This window comes from Prunus mume, linkage group LG7 (assembly GCF_029339155.1).
Source record: "Prunus mume cultivar Tortuosa linkage group LG7, ASM2933915v1, whole genome shotgun sequence".
Taxonomy (NCBI): Eukaryota; Viridiplantae; Streptophyta; class Magnoliopsida; order Rosales; family Rosaceae; genus Prunus; species Prunus mume.
Genome location: NC_142704.1, coordinates 15,344,991 through 15,357,050, shown reverse-complemented (window position 1 = coordinate 15,357,050; position 12,060 = coordinate 15,344,991). Strand labels below are relative to the sequence as shown.

The window sequence follows — 12,060 nt, the reverse complement described above, 5'->3', positions numbered from 1 at the left end:
CTGAAATTTTACTTACTGTTCATTCTTCATTCTGCAATGTAGTTTAGGTTTTGGGTTTAGTTTTGGTTTGAAAACCTCTAAAAACCGAAAAATTACAAAAGAAAGAAAAAGAGCATCAAAACTGTTTTCTGCACTGAACAAAGCAGAAATGCATTGTAGTTTCTGCTAAATTATTTATACTTCTTTCCATTTCACGTCATGTTGTTCTGTAGTTTTGTAGTTCTTGTTTTGAATCATTCTACCTGCAGTTTTGTAGTTCTTGTTTTGGCTATGCTGATCTTTCAATTTCATGTCAAGTTGATGCATATTTTCTGGTACATTTTGTTTTTTGCATTGCAGTGAAAGACAAACTGCATTGTAGTGAACCACAAACTGCATTCAGGTACTTCTTGAATGTTGCTCATTTCGCGCCATGTTCTTCTGTAGTTTCTGTTATGTTTTGCAGTTCTTGTTTTGGCTATGCTCTTCTTTCAATTTCATGTCAAGTTGATGCATATTTTCTGGTGTATTCTCTTTTTTGCATTTTAGTGAAAGACAAACAGCATTGCAGTTTCTACCACAAACATTAGCTGATTTCTACAAACCGCATTGCGCTTCTTGAATGTTGCTCATTTCACGCCATGTTCTTCTGTAGTTTCTGTTATGTTTTGCAGTTCTTGTTTTGGCTATGCTCTTCTTTCAATTTCATGTCAAGTTGATGCATATTTTCTGGTGTATTCTCTTTTTTGCATTTTAGTGAAAGACAAACTGCATTGCAGTTTCTACCACAAACGCATTGCAGTTTCTGTTTGCTTGTAGTTTATCTCTACTTGTCCTAATAGTATTTTCATCCCTTCTTGTTGCAGATCACAAATGGCACAAGAAATGTCACCACAAAAGGAGGAAGCTCAAAACCAACCAAAGCGAAGATTCAAAATGATGGCTCAAAAGAGTAAACCAAAGCCAAAGTCAAAGCCAAACTATGATCGGAAAGCAAAGCACCCAGACTATGTCCAATTTCGGTGCAATTGCAACGCTTTCAACAGCATCATTACGGATGTAAAAGACAAGCTCAATGAAAGGCAGAAGAAGCTTCTCAAGAACACCCCATTTTGGAACTTGATTGAGGTGTTTTACAACCGAAGGATTGACATGAATAACATGAATAAGTCAGACCTTGACTTAGTTCAGCTGCTCAAGAAGTTTGATCCGGATACAAAGTCCTTCAACTTTGGCACCGAAGCATTCAAGATCACAGGCAATGCTGTGAGTCGATTCTAGGACTGCCAAATGAAGGAAAATCCGTCCAACTTGTCAATGATAAGTACACTTCTACCTTCAGAATAAGGCACTTCGGATTAAAGGGAAAACCATCAAAAAATAAGGTAGAAGAAGAATTACTAAAGACAATTTCCTTGGCAAACCAACCGAAGAAAGAAAAGGCCAAGGCAGAGGAAAAGAAGAAAACAAAGAAAGGAAAAGAAAAGAAAGAAGTGAAGAAGAAGAAGAAGAAGAAGAAGAAGAAGTTGACTACGACAAGGAGGTGGTCAGCCTAGTATTGGTTCACCTCTGCATGACATTCCTTTTTGCCAACGCTTCATCAACTTTGCATTGGAAAGTATTTGAGCATTGTGTGAATCTAGACACACTTTCATGCTATTCTTGGGCAAGAGCTGTTTCAGCCTACATGAATGAATCCTTGGTCGCAAAAGCAAAAGCAAAAGCAAAGAAGGGTGGAGAAGGCTCTATAGGAGCTGTTTCGGGTTGCATTATCCTAATATTGGTAAGTAAACAGTGGCTTATGCAATGCATTTTGAGTTTTAGGCAATGCAGTTTTCCTTTAGTTCAATGCAGTTTCTGTTTTATCCTAAGCAGTTTCCAACCTAATTTATGATATATCTTTCAATTTCATGTTTATGTTTTGCAGTTCTTGTTTTGGCTATGCTGATCTTTCAATTTCATGTCAAGTTGATGCATATTTTCTGGTGTATTCTCTTTTTTGCATTTTAGTGAAAGACAAACTGCATTGCAGTTTCTACAAACAGCATTGCGATTTCTACCAAAGCGCATTGCGATTTCTACCTACATTGCAGTTTCTACAAACTGCATTGCAATTTCTGTGCTTCTTGAATATTTCTCATTTCACCCCATGTTCTTCTGTAGTTTCTGTTATGTTTTGCAGTTCTTGTTTTGGCTATGCTGATCTTTCAATTTCATGTCAAGTTGATGCATATTTTCTGGTGTATTCTCTTTTTTGCATTTTAGTGAAAGACAAACTGCATTGCAGTTTCTGTGCTTCTTGAATGTTGCTCATTTCACGCCATGTTCTTCTGTAGTTTCTGTTTTATGATATATCTTGTTTTTGAACTGTGCAGTTTCTACTGTGTGAGAGGACAAACATAATACAACCAATCCTGGGCAAGGAGAAAGAAACTCCTGCCATTCTTAAATGGAGTCTTGTGGAACTCCACACAAGATTCAACCAAATAAAGGACTTGAATGACATCGAGGTATGCAATTTATCGCATGTTCTACTTTAATGTATCTTGAATGTGAATCCATGCTAAATCATTCTCATTGTACAGGGTATTTTTAAAACTCCTAAAAAGCGAAAAACTACCAGGGAAGAGGAAGACACTGTTGACAAGGTAATTAAAATCTGTATACAGTGCATTGCAGTTTGTGTTTTCTACATTGCAGTTTGTATTTTATCCAATGCAGTTTTTGAATCATTCAATCTCATTGTACAGGGTATTTTGAAAGCATATAAAAGGAGAAAAACTACTAGAGAAGAGGGAGTCCCTCTTGACAAGGTATAAGAATCTCTAAACAAAGAATTATGCATTGCGGTTTCCATTTCCTCCAATGCAGTGCAGTTTCTAATTAGTTTCCGTTCAATATGCAGAAAAAAGAAAAAGAAGATGAAGGACAACAAAGAGAAGCAGAGGAAGCAGAAGACCAAGGAAAACCTGATAATGCTGATCAAACTCCAGAATTAAAAGAGGATGGAAAGAAGAAAATGTTTGAGAATGAAGCTGGAAATGAACCTCTTGCAATTCAAGACCTCTTGGTGAAGTCCATGACAGACGAAATCAACTGTCGCCAACGTCAAGATCCTACCTTCATTTGCCCAGAAAGATTACAACTGTGGAAGGATGAAATAAATGAAGACAGTGAGAAGAAAATGAAGGAATTGTGGGATATATTTATCCAAGGAGAAAAGAGATCAAAGGATTTGGAAGCAAAGTTGGCAACATACGTAGAGAAATTAGATAATGAAGAATATTTGACTGCCACCATGACAGTGGAATCTCTGATTCCTTGAAATACAAAATCTAAAAGGAGGATTGCAGAATTGGAAGGCAAGGAAACTTGTATTGACAAGGAGAAGATTGCCAAGAAAAAGGAGATTGAAGAAAAGTACAAGGTAGAAATTGAAAGCTTGTTCTCGGACCCAGATCTTTGAAATGGAGATGGATCGCCTACAACACAACCAACACAACCAGTTGAAGAGCAAGAAGAAGAAGAGGAAGAGAAAGAAGAAGACAACAAAGAAGAAGAGAAGCAACAAGAAGAGAAAGAAGAAGAGAAGAAGCAAGATGCTCCAAAACCTGATGTTCCTTCAAAGTACTAAAGGTGAAGAATAGAGAAAGAAAGAGGTTTCAAGCATCTTGCTATGTGTACTGAAAAAATAAGAAACCAAAAAAGAAGGCAAAAAAGGATGATGAAGAACTACCACAATTCAAGATTATCTCTTCCGAGGAGCAATCAACACAAGAGGATCCTCAAAATCAGAAGGTGGTATGCAATTACTGCAGTTCAAGCTTGCTTTTACTTTTCGCATTGCAGCAAATAAGCGCATTGCGATTTACGCTTTAAACGGCGCATTGAAGCGCGCATTGCAGTTTCTGTTTTATCAAATGTAGTTTCTAATTAGTTTCCTTTCAATCTGCAGTTAACACAAGAGGCATCTCAGCCCGATGCCACAAATCCAATTCCTGATCCCCTAAAAGGAAGGAGCCTTCATGATTCAATACCTGTAGGTATGCAAGAATCAAATGATGAAGATGAAGGAAAAAAAAAGCCAACAAAGAAAAAACTAGGATGGGGTCAAAAGAGGGTTTGGCAGAAAATTCCAAAGGAGGACAGGGACATAATTCAAGAATACTACTTAAGTACTCAACCTAGGTAATATCTCTATTCCAAAAGAACAACTCTTTCATCTTTTAATTACAATAAACTAAAACTAATCTTGTGAATTTCATGTATTCGAATCCGCAGTGATAGCTTTTGGGCAGGACTCGATAATGAGAAAGTGACAAACCATGATATCAAAGATATTGTATGGGACCTGGAACTGTCACAAAACGTAAGTATAAAATACTAATTCTATAACACACACTGCACTGCATTTTTTATTTGTGCTACCTATATTACCGTTAATAATTCCATTTTCTCAATCAATGTGAAACAGGTTTTGAGGCCTATATCCAAATAGAGGAGGAGAAAATAGGGCCCATGCAGACAGATAGTCCACAGTACATGTCTACATGGACTTGGGTAAAATTATTTTGAAAATTCAAAGTTGTTTAAAAGACACAGCACTGCAGTTTTGAAAAATATATACTAACAAATTGCCATTCAATGATGGCAGGCTTACATGCAAACCTTTCTAGAACCAAATTGGCATAGGGCCCTGTATGAACACTTACTTGAAAAACTCGGGAAATGCAATGTTCTCTTCTTCCCGATCATTTCAAGTTCTGAGTTCCACTTTACACTTCTCACATTTCACAAAATGGAACGAAAGTGGAGACACTACAATCCACTTAGATCGTTGGGATCTAGAAAAGAAGAAAGGTGTATTGACATTGCTCAAAATTTTGTAAGTGGAATGAAACTGTCTTAATTTCTCAGCACAAACACAAACAGAAACTGCAATGCGTTTACGTATTATAAATCTTGTAATTTGGACCAAAACTATAATATGCAATGCACTGATTACCATTTCTTTTTCTCTTTTTTTCTTCTTCTTTAAACAGGTTAATATTGTGGAAGGGTGGCTAGAATATATCAGACCACAAGCACAAGAGTTCTTAGAAACTAAAACAATACCAAAACTTGTGAAGCAAAAAGAAGGCCCCTACACCTGCACAGGTTGATTTGTCCCCAAATGAAGAACTCACTCTAAATTGGATTCTGCAAAATCCATATCAGTTTCCATTTGAGGATGACACAGAATGTGCTCAACAAAATTCGTCTTCGTAAGAATTGTGTCTACTCAACCATTCATTACAATTTGAAATCATTCAAAACCAAAAGCTAATCTCGTATTCATTTGCAGGTTGGATTGCGGCATGTTCGTCATGTTCTACATGGATAAAATAGCACAAGGACAGCCCATTCCAAAAAATGTGGACAAGAATTTCATGAATGAATATCGAGCACAATATGTCACAAAACTCCTACACCACAAACACTGTGTAATTAATCGTCTCTAGTGATTTGCCTTTCGTTAACTCAAGACAATATGTATCTTAATTCTTGTGGATGTTTGTAAATATTTCTAGTTATGGTATATAAGAACATATTTCCTATACATATAAACTGTAATATAATCTTGGAACAGGATGCAACAAAGCGAAAGGGAAACAACAAACTGCCTGAATTTTTGGTCAAATCAGAATAAATTAAATGCGGTAGTTTCTAGTCTCGAACAATTATTACGAAATTGAAATATCGAACAAGAAAGCTGCTGCGATTTGTCTCGAACAAGAAAGCGCTAGTCTCAACAAGCTACTGCTTCTAGTCAAAATCTGCACTTGCTCAAAAGGTAAAGGCATAATCAAAGTACTAAAACTAATATCAAATCACATTTAAGTAGGTCAGCAGTTGTAACATTCCAATATACTTGCAAAAATTATTCTGAAATTGAATTATCGAACAAGAAAGCGCTGCAGTTCTGGTCTCAACAAGCTGTTCTGGTCAAAATCTGCACTCTGCTCGAAAGGTAAAGGCATAATCAAAGTACTAAAACTAATATCAAATCACATTTAAGTAGGTCAGCAGTTGTAACATTCCAATATACTTGCAAAAATTATTCTGAAATTGAAATATCGAACAAGAAAGCTGCGCTGCGTTTACAGTCAAAATCTGCTGCTGCTCAAAAGGTAAAGGCATAATCAAAGTACTAAAACTAATATCAAATCACAACATAGACTAGCAAAAAATATTCTGAAATTGAATTATGGGACAAGTTCTGTTCAAAATCTGCAACAAATAAAAGCAGCGCGTTTATAACAAAATCTGCTCAAATCTGAAAACAAGCATTCAATGGCAGTCAAAAACGAATATCCACTCATGAAACAATTGTATAATTTTCATTAACTTCAAAAAACAATCATAATATCCAATTAGAAGCTGTGTAGCCAATTAAAAGCAACTAAAACTGCAATGCAGAAACTGACTATACATTCACTAAACCATATCTAACGTAAGCAATCGTCAACTGAGAAGTAATGTTCATATCACAGCCTTGCAAGTCTTCCTATTATGCCTAGTAACACTACACCGACTGCATTTCAATGGCCTTTTAAATTCACCAAAAGCTTTGATCCTCTTTGTTGGTGGTCTTCCGGCTGGCCTCTTTGTAATTGGCGGAAGCACAAATCCAGCTGCAAAACTGTTGTGCCCAATCCTTTCCCAATATCTGGAATAGGAAAAATAGGACTCTCATAGGCTTTTCGAAAGAAGTCAGTCCTATAGTAACACTCCACGTAATCATAAATTGAATCTTTCTTTGCTAGAATTGCAGCTACCGCATGCGTGCAAGGAAACCCGTCAATTTGCCAAAGACGGCAAGAACAAGTCCTTTGCTCAAGATCAACCATCACAGAATAATCAGCAAATACTTCAAAAACAGTGAAACTAGAACGACGAACTACCCAAGTCCTACCGGCCTCCGCATTTTCCCACAGTCTAGTTTCCATCTCCGGACACAAAATTGTTGTCCACTTCTCCGCTTCAATTCGTCGTTGAGAATTCAATACCATCAATTTCTGTCGAATCCCTTCTATCAAAGGTAGCACCGGCAAATCTCGAAACACACCAACCCAATTATTAAATGACTCCGCTAAACTATTTGCCATCTCCCCATACCGCATTCCTTTGAAATATGCGTTCGCATAGTGATCTCTAGACAAATCAGATATAAATGTCTTCACTTTCGAACTCCCAACAATCACCAACTCCTCCATTGCTACCGTAAACTCTTCCTCTGTAACAGTATATGCGCACCTACTAAATAAATTGATAACACGATCCTGGAGCAATTTCCCATAACCTGACTTCGGGTACTTCGATATCAAATTCTGTTTGAGGTGATAAGTAACAGTAAGAATGAGGCCATCCAGAAACACAAACCCGTTGCATTTAACAAACCTTGATTGCGATCCGAAAAAAAGGTCACCACTCTCCCCATCGGTAGCAAAATAGAAGCCAAATGTTGAAGAAACCAAGTCCAATTCTCCTCTGTCTCAGAATCAACAACTCCAAAAGCTAGAGGATAAAACCCTGCAAAACAAAACCAAGAGCACAAGTATAAGCAAAAAAGGGAAATTGCAGTGCAGTTTTTGAAAACAAATCTGCTCAAATTTGAAAGGAAACCAAAAGGCAAAACCATGATCCAAGTACTAAAACTAAATTTAAAACACATTTAAGTTCATGAGCAGTTGCAACATTCCCACAGACATAAAAAAATTACTAAGAAAATCGAATTATGAAACAAGAAACTGCAATGCGGTTTACGCTAAATATTGCAACAAATGGAATCGCAATACATTACGATAACCATACCTTGATTTCCATTCTTTCCGGAAGCACAGAGAAGCTGCCCCTTGTACTTGCTCTTCAAAAACGTAGCATCAACGAACAACAAGGGTATGCAATATTGAAATCCAGCAATGCAACCGCCAAACGACACAAAAAACCGTCTAAAGCGATTAATTCAGCTTCACATTCAAGAGTGCAGAGAGAACCAGGGTTAGTTTCCTTTACGGCGTCCGCATACCACACTAACTCGTTGAAGGACTTCGACTCATCACCGTGAACGTTCAATTTAGCTAACTCTTTGCCAAACCATGCATGGTAGTATGAAATGTCTATACCATAATAATCTTTGAACTCGTGTATAATCTCAACTGGCTTCGGCTCTGGTTTTGCACGAATTCTGTCCACAATGAGGGAGGACACCACACGAGACTTCATCATCTTACTCTTTGATTCCCGTATCCGACCCACACATGTATGCACATTATTTAATGTCCGAATTACAAAACAGCCAGTAGCTTCACAACGAGAAGCATAAACACGCCAGCTACAACCCTCCAATTTCTTATTCGAACAAATAGCAACCACCCGCTTCTTGTCATTGCCGGCATATAAAAAATTAAATCCTACTTCAAGAGCGTACTTGCACAATTTCAAACGGAACTCCTCTGCACCACCGTCAAACTTCTGCCCTACATGATGTATGTACGTCTCCCACTCATTCGACAACAAAGGCTTAGCACTTGCTCTCTTCGACCTGCCCAAAAATTCATTTCTGTCTTCGACATTACTAGAACACGACGACTCGCCCTTTTCACATGCTATCAACTCCTTATTTGCACAAAAATCACCACTATATTCACTGCTCCCGCATAAATCCTTCACTAAAATATCAACACTCTTCTCATTTGATACAAACAAAATGACCTCATCATGTCCAAATCGCTATCCGTTTCTAGAAAACAACTCGGATAAGCTGGGCAGTGAATACCGTAACGTAAAACAACCCAACTGCAAACCCTTAAACCTTAGACACAAAGTCTTCAAAATATCAACCATGGATGACTCTGATGAAACGAAAACATAATGGTTTCCGACTTATATGTGCACTTGGCAATGACACACACCTCCATTAGCCTTGAAAATGCAAACAAAACAACAAACAAAAACAGAAAACAATTTAAATCAGTAAATAATGTACATGAGCAGTTGTAAAATTCCAATAGACTTCCAAATATTAGTCTGAAATCGAATTATGAAACAAGAAACGCAATGCGAGTTTCTGCCAAAGTACTAAAACTAATATCAAAACACATTTAAGTAGGTCAGCAGTTGTAACATTCCAATATACTTGCAAAAATTATTACTGAAATTGAATTATCGAACAAGAAACTGCTGCAGTTTCTGGTCTCAACAAGAAACCTATGCTGCGATTTGGTCAAAATCTGCACCCTTTGCTCAAAGGTAAAGGCATAATCAAAGTACTAAAACTAATATCAAATCACATTTAAGTAGGTCAGCATTGTAACATTCCAATATACTTGCAAAATTATTCGAAATTGAATTATCGAACAAGAAAGCGCGCTGCGATTTACAGTCTCAACAAGAAAGCTAGCTTCTGGTCAAAATCTGCCTTCTTGCTCAAAAGGTAAAGGCATAATCAAAGTACTAAAACTAATATCAAATCACATTTAAGTAGGTCAGCAGTTGTAACATTCCAATATACTTGCAAAAATTATTCTAAAATTGAATTATCGAACAAGAAACTGCTGCAGTTTACGGTCTCAACAAGAAACTATGACAGATGTAGTTTATGAGAAAATCAAAACAATTCGAATAGAAACCAAAAGGAAACCACGATAAAAGTACTAAAACTAAATTCCATAAACATACAAGTCGACATAATCGAAAACAGGTTCTAAAGTACTCATACCTCAAAACTTAGGACTGCCAAAAATCTCCACAACCAAACAGCAATGACTTAAAATCAAATCTGATCACGAAACGAAGAATATAGGGTTTAGCATTGAACGCCACAAGATCGCGCCGCAAAATCGAGCCACAAAACTGCAGCTCGAAAAACCCGAACTAAAGAGAACAATCACCCAAAGCGCGGTCATTCAAAGATGAAAATCGAGCAGCGTAGCGAGAAAAGGAAGACAGAAAAACGAAGAAAATAAAAGCAAAACCTACAAGAAAATTGAGCTCCAATGGCAGAACCCAGCTCTGAAACGAAGAAGAAAACGAAGCGAAGAGAAGAACTCGCGTCGTTTAAACGTTGAGAGGCAAAAGCGTCATTTAATTTGTAGGTTTACAGATGGGCCAGGCTTTTTAAGAGAAAAGGGTAGAATTGTCTTTTTATTTGACATTTTTAAGCTGGCCCAACGAATCTGGGCCAGCCTTGGGCCTAATCTAAAATAGCTATTTTTTATTGAGTATTAAAACCCAAACTAAAATACCTAATATCTCACTTCCTAATTAGTAAACTTAATTATGTCTAATACCTAATTTTCCTTTTAATTATAGAGAGTCACTAGGAGTCTTTTTTCTCTCCAAAGATTTAAAAGCTCATAAATGTCTCCTTATTTTAATAGGTGGATAAGGATCATGATTTTATATTTGTTCAATTCCTCTCTGAATTTTGTCTAACGATGTGATTTAAGGCCCGTTATTTCTCTGACACTGATTTTCTACATGCTCAAGCTGGTGTTGCACCATCCTTCACCCGACAATCGATTTTATGGTGTCGGGAATTACTCTCTCGTGGACTCCGCTGGTGCATTGGGGATGGACGATTAGTTAAAATTTATGGAGATCTTTGGGTTCCTCACCATTTTAATTTCACGATTCAATCTGTCCCCCACCTCTCTATAGATTCTAGAGTTAGTGATCTTATTACTACCAGCGGATGCTGGAATGTTTCTGAAATTTATCGTCCATTTACTTTTCCCTAAGCAGAACACGTTCTCTCTATCTCATTGATGTGTGACAATGGCGATTGCCTTATTTGGCATTTTACTCGCAACGATCACTATACGATAAAGAGGGGTTATTAGACTGCTTTGGAATTCCAAAAACAGGAAGCTTCTTTGGCTATCTCTGGGTCTTTATCTTCTTCCTTTTAGAAATTGTGGAAGCACCTTTGGAAATTAAAAGTCCCTCTAAAAGTTCAGCATTTCTTATGGCGTTTGGCCCAGAAGATTCTTCCTACCCAAGATGTACTTTATCAACACAAAATTACTCAAGATGCTCTTTGTTTTCGCTGCCATGGGTTAATTGAAACTGCTCTCTACACTCTCCATGACTGCATGGCTAGTTCTTTGGTAGGGGAAAATTTGGGTTGGTCCTCCTCTCTTGCTACATTACCTGGTCATGATGCCTTAAGCTGGCTATTGGTGGCCTCGGATGTTCTCCCTAGTACCCAACATTCTCTATTTGCGTTGGTTCTTTGATCTCTCTGGAATGCTCATAATGTTGTCTTCTTTGATCCTATTGTTTTGCCCCTGAACAATTTTTTTTTTTTTTTTTTTTTTTTTTTTTTTTTTTTTTTTTTGTGTGTGCAAAGAACTATGATGACGAGTTTCAAAAGATTCTACTTCTTTCTTCATCATTGAAGGTCTTCTTTGCCAGTTCCCGAGAAAATGTGGCAACCTCCTCTTTCGGGTTCTTTTAAACTCAATGTTGACGGTGCACTTAGTTTGAATTATGGCTTGCATGGCGTTAGAGCAGTGATAAGGAACTCCTATGGTCGTCTCTGCAGCGTGGTGGCAATGCGTGCTCCTAGCCAGATATCGGTACTGGCTACTGAATTTTATGCTCTAAAAATTGGAATATCCTTTGCGGTGGATGCTTCCTTTTCTCCACTCCTAGTTGAGTATGATTCCTTGAGTGTTATCCAATTGCTTCTTAAAGAGGAGGCTACACAGCGGAATGAGTTCTTGTTGATGACGCTGACGGCTCCTTGCTTCATCGTCGTCCCTCTTTATTCGTTTTGTTCCCCACACTACTAATGGAGTTGCAAATCATCTCGCGCGTTTCAGTCTTTGTCAAGAGGATTTTATTCTTTTGGTTTACTGATCGACTACTTTGGTTACGAGATTGTCTGTATGAAGACTCTTCTGTTAGTCGAAATGTTTGACTCTTTTGTAGTCTTTGGCATGTGTGATACTCTTTCCTCTTCTAGAGTTTTGTCCCATCAAGTTTTCTCTGTAGAGTTTTTAACGAGGCCGCCTAATACATGTTGTCCCAATTGTA

The 12,060-nt window shown here is 37.5% G+C and overlaps 1 long non-coding RNA gene and 3 pseudogenes across 1 annotated transcript; 3 read left to right on the top strand and 1 right to left on the bottom strand.

The window, feature by feature from the left end:
* The first annotated feature begins 806 nt into the window (after window positions 1-806).
* Window positions 807-1,535, top strand: LOC148915564 (uncharacterized; annotated as a pseudogene).
* On the top strand, window positions 1,499-4,396 carry LOC148915563 (uncharacterized; annotated as a pseudogene).
* Window positions 4,397-5,119: 723 nt separating this feature from the next.
* LOC148915562 (uncharacterized) lies at window positions 5,120-5,565 on the top strand. The gene is made up of 2 exons (XR_016122186.1): window positions 5,120-5,243; window positions 5,324-5,565. It is a non-coding gene; the product is annotated as an uncharacterized LOC148915562 (long non-coding RNA).
* Window positions 5,566-6,501: 936 nt separating this feature from the next.
* Window positions 6,502-8,865, bottom strand: LOC148915561 (uncharacterized; annotated as a pseudogene).
* Window positions 8,866-12,060: the final 3,195 nt, after the last annotated feature.